Genomic DNA, 13,906 nt, shown 5'->3' on the forward strand with positions numbered 1-13,906 from the left:
AAAATATGATAGAAAATATCATTACACTCAGTTCATTTTTTCTATAAGATCTGAAATACATGTGGTTACATTTAATTAAAGATAGTTCCTGCAATGTGCTGAGTACTAAAGCTGTGTGAAGCTTCAGGTGCTGACTCATTTTGGAGGAGATTTGGCATGATTCGGTGGCCGAATCTCTGAATCCAAATCAAATCAGGAGACCAGTGAAAAGGTCTGAATTGATTCAAAGCTCACTGAATCAATTTGGAAAAGATTTGGAGAGCTTTGGCAATTTGGGCAGTCCCCACTTGCTGCAGCAGGGAGCTGGACTCGGAATCCATGCTGGTAAGTAGAAGGCGGGGGAGGGGGGACTGGAGAAGGGGAGAGGGAGCCATGGGGGGACCCCTGCCAGGCCCCATCCCCTGCCTGCTCCCTCAGCCCACCTAAGTGCCCCCTGACCCCTGCCTGCTGTCCCAGCTCTCCCCCTCACCTTGGCTTCCCTGCCTGGTCCCAGCTCCCAGCTCTTAAAAAACCCTCAAATCCCCCACACATACCAGCTGCTGCAGCAGCTGCCTGGGCTTCTGGGTGCTCATGGAAGAGCTGCCTCACATAGCATGGGGCAGTGGTGGGCAGTGGGGATCTCCTCCCACCTGGCAGCAGCCAGTGAGTTGAGGCTTTTTTTTCTAAAGGACTGGGAGCTGGGGCTGGGTGGGGCAGCCATGGGGGAAGGGGGGCTGGGAGAGCGGGCAGGGGTCTGGCAGTGCCCCTCATGCAGTGTGGGGCAATGGCGGGCAGTGAGGCTTCCCCCCCCCCCCCGGGCAGCAGCTGGTGAGTGGAGGCTTTTTTTTTTTTTAAAGAGCCAGGAGCTGGGAGAGTGAGTAGGACAGCCATTGAGAGCAGACAGGGGATGGGGCTGATTCGGAGATTCGGCCGATTCGGCAATAGCCGAATCACCAAATTATATGCGTCTGAATTGATTCAGGACAGTGATTCGAATCACTGAATTGAAACACCGTCCCCCAAATTGGCCGAATCCAAATCTGAAGCAAATACTAGCTGCTTTGCACAGGTCTACTGAATACCTCATGAGATGATCTGAGTACACTTCAAATTGGGAGTTAGTCACATATCTTCTCAGGAGTTGTCCTCTATCAGAAAGACCTTTAATGAATGCTCCAAAGCTCAAAAGTGTTTCTCAGACCTGCTAAGGTGAATTGGCTTATGTACTGAATATGCCTATGTATTGAAAGAATACTTTGCATTAAATATTTAAAATTCCTATAAATATAGTTTTAGAAAATGCCCACCTGTAACTTGAAGACCACATCCTCAAACAAATAACTTTGCAATGATTTAAAGACACTTTGAAATTTCAAAGGAAATGTCTAGGAAATATAATTGTCAAGAAAGTTCAAATGAATCTTTGTATGCGGTGTACAATATCCTACAAATGATAATTGATTATGCCAAGTTAGGTGTAAAATCATGAGACTACATTTGTAGCCAACACAGTTTTTATACAGTTGTTGCTAAAAGATATTGGGCTTAGCATGGGAAGTTACTTTCTACTCCATTCTTGATCTAGTTGGTTATTCATGGCTTAGTCTCAGAAGGATCATATTAGCTATTTATTATGGAATGGATTGGGCACTTTACATGTAGCTTACATAGGGGACAGCGAAGAGTTGCATTATCCCAATATATACTGCAAGAGATTGTGCATCAAGGAGGCTTAGCCCCTAGTTTCCCAGCACACATGGGCACACAGGTGTGTGTTCTGTACAAGCCATAGGATGTGCAATGTACAGTCTTAGGCTATTGAAGAATGGGAGGTGGAAACCAAGGCCCTGCTTCTTCCTTAATACTTTTCAGTTCATTTTCTTAACAGAGAAAGGAGGAGTGAGCAGGGATGCTATGGCAATTGACTGAGGTCAGTCATGCAAGAGGTGGGGAAGGTGATAGACTTCTTTCTCTTCATGCAAGAGCCTATCGAATCTGGCCCTCATTGAATAGTGCTAAAAATGTGCTAGACACTTCAGGATGATGCTTATTTTTAGAAAGAATATAAAACCTCTGCCTGATAATATTTGAACTTTGATTTTTATTTATATATCAGCATTTATTCTTGCTGGGCACATAGGAGACTTCTTCAGATATTACACCTACATCTGCATTTAGATTTTACCTTTCAGTTTTCACCATGTTCTCATACTGGACCCATTTTGCTAGCTTTATGCATATTAATGAGAACTTATATCTGAAGAAGTGGCCTACTGACTAAGGCACTCACCTGGACTTTGGGAGAACTAGGTTTAGTCCCTTGTTTTGTCAGTCTTTCTATGTGATTTTGGGAATGTCACTTAGGTTGAAAGTCATTACACTAAGATGATAGCACGTTCCAAAAATTAGCATGTTAATGCTTTCTTCAGGGAGTCAAGCAGTGTGGAATAGGAACACACTTAAGTGCTAAGTAGATGCAAGAGGATTGAGCTCAAGGTTTTTGCAATAACGGTACAGTCTGTGGATGTTGAAAAATGCCAAAAGCATAATAAACACAATTCTTGAAATACTGTTGCATATTAATTTCACCAAACTATACTTTGTTTTAAATGGACATGGCTAATGAAGGGTCACCAGACTGGATTTTGTCACCCTGATCTGACTGCAGTCATTCTTCATAGAATGAGAGAGTTAGAAAACTCTGAGACACCATCTCTTCCTTCTTCCAACACTATAGAGACCTGGGATTAAGATTTGGGCAGTCATGGATTAGAGCTGGGAAAAGGGAATGCAGAGGATTGCCTGCATATGTCATTGCCCTTCCATGTTTCAGGGGTATAGGTTGTAGCCATGTTGATCTAAGGACATAGGCAGACAAGGTGCTCTGGGTACATCTAATATTTTTTATTAGACCAACTCAAATAGCTGGAAAAAATCTTTGCAAGCTTTCAGGTACAAACACCCTTCATTAGGCTGAAATATAGACATTAGATTTATGACACATTATAACCTGGCCTAACATCTGATACTCCTGGTAACCTCTCTACTATTTACCAGCTATATTCTTATCACCAGGTCTACATTCCCCTTTCCCCCAACCCCACCTGTTTCTCACCCATTTATTTCCTCAATTATTATTTTCACTGACTGGCAGTCTTGCATACTGGCCTCTAGCTTTTCTTCTATTCCATCCAGGAAAAGTACAGACCAACTGCAGATACTTCCTCAGCCTGACGAAGAGCATTTGTACCTGAAAGCTAACAAACAAGAATTTTTCCAGTTATTTTAGTTGGTCTAATAAAAGATATCAGATTTACCCAAAGAACCTTGTCTGCCTATTGGCCTTCCACTGCATTCCTGTGTGAAATCTATGAAACTTACCATCATCCTGAAATGCATATTGCTGGAATCTTTTCCATGGACCAAATTCTCCCAATGTTGCTTTCATGGAGAGTTTTGCCTGATAAGCATCTATATTACTATACTATACTATGTAATGAACAATATGCTCAAGTGAAAATATTACTCACAAAATTGTTAATAAAGCTGTAGCCAGCTTGTCATGCAGCTGCTGACACCTTTCGGGTTTTTGAGCAGAAAATATCTGATCCTACAATCAGTCTTTGTTGGCAAAAGTCTCCTATAACAAGTGAAATAACTTCTTGATGCAAAATATACTACATTGTAAAAAAAGATTTATTGATGATACCGCAGTTCAGCCTTCTTTTATTGATAATAGGAAATGCTTCCTCCCAGATAACATTCTTGCCTAGGAGGTGAACGATAAAATAATATTTGGCTAAGTTCATACTCTTTATTCTTTCACTTCTTCTTTTCCTTATTTCTTACTATTCCTTTCTTCTTTGCCTGCTTGTAGCTCCTGCTTTTAAAGTGTCTTTAATTCCTTACACTTCATGCTCATGGGAGTCCCTGCACTTTGAGAATACTTGACATTCAGGAAAATACACTTTATATGTTAAAAATCAATGGTGACACAATATTTACAGCCCAAAGGCCAAACATTTGGCGTTTCTTTATAGAGAGTAAGTGCTTGGAGACCAGCTTTGTGCTGCTAAGCTGTAGACATCAAAGAATAATAATACCGCAGTTTGAAACTCAATGGCTGGAGTGGGCTCCAACATGGTTAAGGGATTGAGCTGTTTTTATGGATGCTATTATTACAGAGATGGATATGAGCATCATTATTTTCTCTGAACTACAAAGCAACCCTTTTTGTCTAATATAAGATCCTTTCTCTTGTGTTAAAATGTCTATGAAATGTCTATGTCGTGTCTGAAATTTAAGTATGTTTTCTTCTTTTAGAAAATATAAGTTATTTTAAAATGTATTTTGTTCAAATTACAAGTTATTCCATGAAATAGAGAGGACTTAAAGTGATTTTACACATGTAGATATATGTGTGTGTATATATAGATATCTTAATTACAATTCACTCTTCAAAAAAGGTATGTTTCTGATATATATATATATAGACACACACATATATATACACATACATACACACACACACACATACACACACAGAAATATGCCTTTTATGAAGAGAGAATTGTAATTAAGATCTGAAATAAAACCTGTTTTACATGCTTAGCCACCTCTCTTGCAAAGAATTATTTGTCATTTTAAGAATGTACATAAAGATTTGTTTTGTATCCCAGAAAAGAATTGAAAGGGTGTCAATTGGCATATTTTACTCTAATAGGCTTAATTTTGGTGGGTGAGACAAAACCACTGCAAGGCATGTATTTCATCATTAGAAAGTGCATTATATATCCTGGGAATGCAGTGTCATTTGGTTTGTACGTTTGACCCCTACTTGTTATTAGGTGCACTTTACTAAATCAGCAGAAAGAGATAGGTCAGTGATGACTATTACCAAGCTAATAATAATTATAAGGGGAAAACATTGTTATTGATGTTTCAGACATCATTTCATATGTGCTGTTCCTGAGACACTGATTTGTGATTTGCATTATTAGGAATGAACTTTCTTTGACCCATCATTTATCATAAGTTAGACTGCTTGGCCTACTAGTTATATAACAGATCTTTTTAATAGTGAACTGTGTGTACTTAAGCCATCAGTGTCCAATGTTTTTGAACAAATTTTTCATTTCACTTTAGAGTTGAAAGAAATTAAACAGAAAGGAGATCAAGTGAAATGTGAATAAAGAGAACACAGAAAAAGATACTAATTGATCATAGGAGAAGTGGCAACACATTCTGAAGCCAAGGCTCAGCAGTCAGTTTTATGGTTTCCATAACCCTTTTATGAGCATTTCATTTTTCAGCAAGGATTTTTCCAGGCTTTGTCTCTGACAAGAAATTAATTATTTTGTTTAAGAGTTTGAGTAGAAAAGTTCAAGAAGAATGAAGAAAATACATATTTTGGCATATTGAAGATGCATAAACATTTTTATTTGAACATTTCTACAGCCCAAGAAGATGGGGATAGAAAGCTGGGATTCTGATCTACCTCTTTCAAAGGAATGGCCTTTGAATAATTTGATTGAACCTGCATTTTGTTTTACCACACACTGACCCTTTGAAAATGTATGATATGCATGAAAACACATGTCATTGTTAATACATTAAGATGATCAGGTACACGTTTAACTTTAAGCAGGTGAGTAATCTCATAGACTTTAGTGGGACTATTCATGTAGGTAAAGTTAAATGCTTTTCTGGTTTAGTGCCAGGTTGTTCAATTAAAAGTGTTTTTTGCCATCCGTGGTTCCCCAGTTAATTAAGGCAGAAAGCGGATTGTGTGTAGAAGGGGTAGGAAGGGCTGCTTTGCATGTACAGGATGTTCTTTTGGAAACTGGATCTATTCTTGTGAAGAAGTATGCCAGTATGCCAGTATTTGTGTAAAGGGTCTGAAATATAGATGTTTGAAGTCCCCTTTTTTAACTGATTTGCTTATACTCCACAGCAAAGGGTAAGCTCCCTCAGGTTTGCATGGCACAATATTTTAGGGCTATCTAAATACGTGGTCCTCAATTAGGAAATTTTACTTAGATATTTAGATAGTTACAAAGGTATTACTAACCAGTAGAGTTTTGAAGGCTAGCAGAACTTTTCCCGTCCGTAACTCACTCCAAAACATATTTTTCTTTTTAAAATAGCCCAGAAAAATTCTTATAAATTTCAGTCTTGCAGAGTTAGGTATTCCAAGTCAGGGAAGGACCCAGCTAAATCTGCATATTCCATCTCCACTACACCCCTTCTCCTACACACTGTGATTGTGTTGTAGGCGGATCTCAAGGATTCCTTGCGTGTCAAAAACAAAAATGTTATTTTTGAAATAGAACAGAATGTTTCCTACTAGCCATAGGTTGTGGATGGGTTCACTTCAACCCAAAAGGTTTGAAAGGAAAGACATTCTTAGAAAGCTAATGAATGAACTAAGACTAAGAGAGAAGTGTTTGGTATTGTTATTTCTAGAATGGGGACCAGGCTACAGGTTGTCATTTGTAGCATGATCATGATGTCACTGAAGAGGATGGACAAGGAGCAGGCCACCAGTCCTTCCACAGTCAACCTTGATGGAAGTGCAGTGTGATAACCAATGCCACCCTGACTGATGACCGAACAGAAGAATCAGACGTGCTTGCTATTTGTGGCCATGAGCAGCAGGCAGGGTCTCTGTTCTGTTACCCAGAATGTGTTTGATATTGCATATGTTTCTCAGTTTTGTAGAGAATGCTAATTTGGGAATAAAATGAAGGATCTTTTATGGAACCACCATTAATGCACATTGGTATTGTCAGGCTTCAAGTTTCTTGCTGGTGATACAGATGCTATTTAAAACATTGCAACCTTCCCTAAAATCTATGCCCTTCTTTTGGAGCTGAGTGACAATCTAGGAAGTATATGCTAGTCAGGCAAATGACAATTTTTGTCTCCCACCCCTAGTCCAGTCTTCTATATTGAGCCATAGCCCTCAGTCTTCACTATGCCCTTTGATGACCTTCCACAGTCTTTCCTGTCCTAAATCAAAGAGGGACTCAACTGCTTCAGCCCTAACCCTGGCTCTCATTTTATCTGAATTTGGACTGTAGTAATCCTGAATAGAGCACAGAGCACTTCAATATTTAAAGTTCCACAACTGCAAAATAACTAAGTGTCTGACTACAGTTCATAAAAACAAGAGCTTGGAAGGCCAACTTTTCACCTGCCCCCAAGCCGACCTCTCAATTTGCATAGTATTTACATGTGAAAAAAGGAATTTGTTTGTGAGGATGAGGTAGATATAGAACTAAGCAAACTGCCTGAGTATGCCTATTTAACACATTTTGTTATCAAACTTATTTTGCGTACTGTTGATTACAGAGTTCTTCTGCTTTAGGTTATATATAAACCCTCCCCCGCAAGCATACGCACACACACACACACACACTCAGACACATATATAAGTATTTCTATAATAGAAAACTTAGCACTCTGCTTCTTAATGAGTGGTGCTGATGGGAAATGACCCCTGCTTTCCTAAACACACAGCAATCTAATTTGAACCTGTGTGCCAATTACTGGCCTCTGCGGAGCACTTTGCTGTGAAACAATCAAGTCACAATAGGATTAGAATACGTTGCAGGGAGACCACGAGGGAAAGGGAATGCAGGCATAACTGCAGGTTTATTCCCTTAAATTGTCTGCAAATAGCATTGATAGCCACCTCTGTGCCACCTTGGTATTGTTTCTATAAATCCTCTGTAGGAACAATCTGAAATGAATAGACAATGAGTCATTTATAGCATACTAACTCTCCATGCAGAGCTGTTCCACTCTTATGATTGCTATCCATGGACATTTACCTAAGCAGTCTCAGAAAGTATAAAGAGACTAGGAGAACAGGGTTTTTGATATGTGAAAACATTGCACAGTTTTGTGAAATCATCGGAAATACCTTGTGTCCCATCCCCTCCCCCTCTCTTCCACCCTCCCCGCTTGCCAATAGGTGACATGCTATTTCTGAGAGAGCAGCCCAATTCACAGTGTTTTTCTGTTTGTCTGTATAGGAAGTGCGTACTTGGTTCTGGCTGTCAGAAGGCTGACAGATTCCTGGTAAATAGTACCTGCTTTCTGGACCTGAATGAACAAAGCAGTTCATGAACAGCAAGTTGCATTAAGTTGCATTACATTCCATTAAGTTCAATAGAACTGTTCAAATGCTTAAAGGTAGGCATGTTAGCCACCTTGTTGAAGCAGCCTCTTAATCCATATTTATCACTATCAATAGGTTTTGGCCTCTTTGTAGTGTTCTAGTTGTGTGCACTCTAGGTCAATGAGCCCCTGCTTCTGCATAACTATGAATTTTTACCAAGTACAAATAAAATGTAACAGTCTAATAAAAACAGCGAGATATAGGCAGTTTTGGACAAATAGCAAATGCACTATGAAAAGAGATTCAGAGGGACTGAAATTATTAAGAAGAATTGATTGTTTGATGATCTATTATGACCCTTCCCTCAAAATGGACAAAACATTTTGAAAATGCTAATACATTTTTATTTTGATGCCAAGCAGGCAGTAAAGGAGTTAGCTCAGGAGCCAGTAGCAGGCTAGTAGCAGCACATAGCTTACCCTGAGCTGCAATACTTTCTCAAGAAATGGAATAAACTAGCCTGTATTGAGCCTAGGGCTGCCTCAGCTATTCTGCTTCCAGTACCCAAGCTTGCTTATGCATGGTTAGTTCAGGTATGTCTACAATACACTGCAGGGTAGTATAGACATTATGGAGGGTGATGGGCTGAAAGAGAATATGGCAGGCCAATATTATTGACTAAGCAAAGCTTGATTAAATGAGCTGTGTGCAGAAGGCCTAGGTTAGACTCTTGGGAGACTCTTTACCTCTTTCTTTTCCAGTCCAGCAGCAGGATACATGCACATCTTGAATGTATGCTACAGTCAATGATGCATCATCCAGGTTATATTAGAGGCTATGGCCCCATACTTGTATCCTTTTGGGATGTGGATTGATACAGTGTAATGATTGGCCAGGCAGCCCCAAAGTTCCCTTCCAGCAGTGGAGGGACCCAAAACAAAACTGTTCCAATAGTTAAGAGTTCTCCTGGCGTGGCCTTTCTATTGCCCACCCCCAGCGATGATCCCGCAGGCCCATCCTGGTTCATTATTTTTCTGGCCTTGCACAACAAAAACATAAGAAAAAAAAATGCAGGTGGGTTTGCTCTCACATGGGTCTTAAATAGTCCACAGATTGCTGTAGATCTATAAAACAGAACTTCCTCTCTCCTAACCTTTTAGTTGCAATAAGCTATGTGCAGTCAAGGAGTTTTTTTTATGTTCAGGCTTGAACCAATATTTATTGCTAATTTTAAAACAATTCTAGGCAGGGATGGTATTGCCACCTGTTTGAATCTTATCTAATGCTTGTCTTTATAAGACTACTTTAAGTTGCTTATAATTTTGATTACATATAAAATTTGGAGCTGAAATTCTCAATAATGTTTCCAGGAATAACATTAGAAAAAAATGTCCAGCTTAACAAAATCCTAGTAGCCTTTTCTTTGTGTGTCTAGTTCTAGTGCCCCCATACTTTGAAACAAAGATTTAACATTTGGCTGTGATGCTCCTTTTTTCTTCCTGTGAAATTCTAGCCAAATTTGGTAAAGTCCTAATCCTAGTTAACGTGCACCTGTTCAGTAGAGGTGCCTTTGATTTTAACAGTTACAATTCCCAAACCCTCCATTCTCAATGAAAATTATGCCCCTCTCAGCTCCTCAGGATGACTAGATGGTGCCTTTTACACAATGACAGTGAGTGAGCATGCTCCATGCTATGGTTACAGGAGCAAAAGTGCTTTCCTCATTATGGCTGTTCTCAGTTATTCCAATCTAGGATTAGGCAGGAAGACAGAATTGAGGGCGAGAAATAGATCTCAGTAACCCTCTTGCTGACATCCAGTTGAAGATGAATAAGGAATCTGTGTCATTGAAATGCATACGGGTGGAAAATTTGGAATCAGAAGATGAAAAGGAATAGATTAGGCAAAGGAGGCTATTGGGACTGAGACTGGAGGGGAGGAATAATGAAATTGGGGGTGGGTCAACACTCTGGGAAAAGGAGCCAGGTAGGGAATAAAACAGAAAATAAGTTTGAATGAGGAGCCTAAAGAGGGATATAAGGCAGGAAGAGAGTTCTTGGGATTGGCTGAGTAAGGTGACTGGTACTGAAATGTCTATGGTCTGAGGCTAGGACTGGGCAGACAATGAGTTTGGGACTGAATCAAGATTAGCATCACTGGAACTGAAACAATCTGGGGTTAGACAGAAAGGATTCAAGGAGAGGAGAATGACCAGAAAAATGTTCCCACATCATACGCTTCCTTCTTAAGCCTGGGATAGAACCCAAGATTCCTGAGTCGCACTATAGCTTCTCTGTCAGCAAATATCTATGAAAAATATCTGGGAATTCCTCTGGCAAAATGCATGCATCTTACTGCCTTTAAGCGTAGTTTGCAGTGAGGATGACAAACTGCTACTGCTATCACTTATTCTTTTGCCATCTTAATTTTGGCACTAATTTTTGAAAGCTTGATTTAAAGACTTAATAATGTTCTTTCAACATAATCTTAAGTGCATGCAATATGTGCAGTGTGTTATTATTCTGTGGCACAACCTTCATATCGTAATTCAGTTCTTTGCAATACCTTGTTTAAAGACCAAAATATGATGGTCCCCTGAACCTTCCACATCCAGCCTATCTAATGGTGCAAACATGACAGAGCTTGAGGGTCTTATCTGTCAAATTGAGTATGATATCATATTATATTTGTCACAATTTTTAAAGAGGAAATATGTAGGCATATAAGGCATTCATAGCTTTATGGACACAGCATCCTTAATGTGTGCCACAAACCCTCATTAATAGTTTCCATTCTGGACCAAGGTCCTGTATTTCTATGTAGATAATCAGCAGGGATCCTGGTTTTCTCTAATAAAAAATATCCCAATTTTCAGTTTTTAAAAAAGTAACCCCAAATTCACCTTTTCCATGATTAAAATGAAACACCACTCTGTATATATCTATATGTTAGTGGTGTTTCATTTTAATCATGGAAAAGGTGAATTTGGGGTTACTTTTTTAAAAACTGAAAATTGGGATATTTTTTATTAGAGAAAACCAGGATCCCTGATAATCAGCTTGCTCAGGAAGGTGTTTAGAGGACAGCAATACCTTGCAGCAACAGTTCGGTTCTAAATCTATTGTTAACCTATATTATTTTAAATGATATGCTATGTCAGTGTTTCTCAACCTTTTTAGACTCAAGACCAGGGATCCTGGTTTTCTCTGATAAAAAAAAAATCCCCAATTTTTGGTTAAAAAAAATAACCTAAAATCTACATTTTTCCATGATTAAAATGAAACACCACAAATATATATATATATATATAGAGAGAGAGAGAGAGAGAGAGAGAGAAGTGTTTCATTTTAATCATGGAAAAAATGTGGCTTTTAGGTAACTTTTTAAAAACCAAAGTTCATGAATTTTTTCATCAGGGAAAACCAGGATCCCTGCTCAAGACACCATTTGGAAAATGCCAGCTCTGAATGTTCATTCATTTTTTGACTACAGAAAACTAATGGAGAAATTCTGCTTCCGGAGAACTCAGAAGGAACATAAAGGGTCAGAATGTTTTTAACGCAATGGGTTCCTATTTGAAATGTATAAGTTTATCTTGTAAATCATGTTTGCATACCTAGTAGTGCTAACATTGCATGGCAAACCTACAGCACCTTGGAAGGATCTCAAGGCATACCAGGGTGCTGTGGCACCCTAGTTGAGAATCACTGTGCGTATGTGTATATTGGTATAAGACTGAACCTTAATTAAACTGTTTGCTCACAGTGGTATGTGCCAATTTCCCTTATATCTTTGCCAACCATAATGTGACTAGAGTTGAGATAGTCCAGTTCTGAAACAGAACAAAATTGATTGTGCACAATACATGATTTTGCTTGGCTGAGTCTTCTGAAACTATGAATATTTGATCTCTTAATTGTAGCTGTGTCTTGAATGACTTTTAAAAAACCTCTGATTTTATTAAGTTTCATCTTAATAATTTAATTAGGTAAAACCAAGATAAGAGGTTTAGTAACATACATTTTGAAATTAATGAGCTGAGTGCCAGAGGATGAACTATATTACCCACTGCAAGTGCACATGCAACACTAATTAATATAATCTAGCTTTGTTTCAAGTGCATTTGATAATCTACTGTGTGCAGTACTTGCTTTTGGTTTAAAAAGAGAAATCAGAAAACTGAAATAATGAAGGCAGAGTTCATTCAGTCAGTGCAGAAAGAATAATTGTTTTTCATAAACAGTTCATAGATAGAAGAAATATAAACTCCAGAAGTTTTGAAGTCATCTTATTTTTAATTGGGATGGTTACTTGTTTTACATTTTATTTCAGAACCTGACCAAAAATACTCTGAGATTAGTACATTCTTATACAATATTCCTGTTCAGTGGTTGGTATATTTTACTGATATTTACAAAGAAAACCAGGGAAAGAACATTTTATATAAAGCCAGATAAAAACATTAAGATATCTTTAACATGAAAATAATAGTAAAAAGAAAGATGATAGAGGCACATTAAATAATGGAAAATATAGTGATGAATTTGCTAGGCAATCTTTCTAAAATCATAAATAGAAGTATTCTGTACTGTTAAAACTTTAAATGTGAATTTAGTTATGTTTTTATGAGATATATCTATTGGCTACAAAGTTTTTTAGAAACACCATATAGTGCCCCCTTTTTTGGTCAAATAACTGATTTCTTCAAAGAACCAAATGTAACTTTTGAGGCTCGTAATAATTATTATTACTAGTTAAAGAAAAAATTATATGCAGAGATAATGACAGAAAATTATGAATTCACAATGTTGTATGCGGTCATCAGAACATTACAATTTTGATTTTGATTTTCATTTCATTTTGATCATGGGAAAATGTGGAATTTGGGTTATTTTTTTCATGTGAAAATTGGGGATTTTTTTAACAGAAAAAAACTGGGATTCCTGCTTATAAATCAAAACTTGCTTATCTTCTCTTTTTATATCATATATAGATAATTAAAATGTTTTAAAAATGTTATATGATGATTTTATATTGCTTTCCCAACACTGCTGTTGTCAGAGACAACCACCATCAAAATCCATTCCACATCTGAATGGAAAGGTATGGTGAGATCACCTCTAAAGAGTATACATTTTTCAGTCATTGTTAGCCATAATGGTTAACAGTAGGATCCACTCAGTTGGAATTTGTACAATTTCTCCAGCAAACCAAATTGGGAACTTAATGTCAATAAGATCTGGCTTATAATGTTTCACAAAGGGCCTCCTCCAAAGCCTTTTGGAACTGGTGGAAAGGGGCTGCCCTTGTCTTTCATAGGTCTAGTATCATATCACCTCCCAAAATAGAATGCTTTTCATATGAAAACAATAAAGCTGAAAATTGCCAAAATGTGTGAATAACTAAGAAACAGCAGTATCATATCTATGTACCCTTCATCTTTCTTTGCCCCTTCCATCCCTGATGAGTGTTATACCTCACTTGTCCATTTCTTAGATTTAAAGTTCCACAAAGCAGGGACCTTTTTGTGTATTTTCAGTAAGAGGCTCACCATACTTATTGGTGCTTTTGAGTAAATATTTATGATACTCACATAAGATGGAGGCAACAAGTTTTAAAGAAGAATGCTGTATTGCTCAATCCTATATTACTTCATAACTACAGCATTGAAACTATAGGGCATTTATACATATGCCCCAGGGTGGGAGGAGGGGGGCATTTTAATTAGAACAGCTCTCAGGAGCCGCTCTAATTAAAATGCCCACAGTGTCTTATGTATTCAGCATCCTGTAGAAGAAGCAC

This window comes from Alligator sinensis, unplaced genomic scaffold (genome assembly GCF_000455745.1).
Source record: "Alligator sinensis unplaced genomic scaffold, ASM45574v1 scaffold1044_1, whole genome shotgun sequence".
Taxonomy (NCBI): domain Eukaryota; kingdom Metazoa; phylum Chordata; order Crocodylia; family Alligatoridae; genus Alligator; species Alligator sinensis.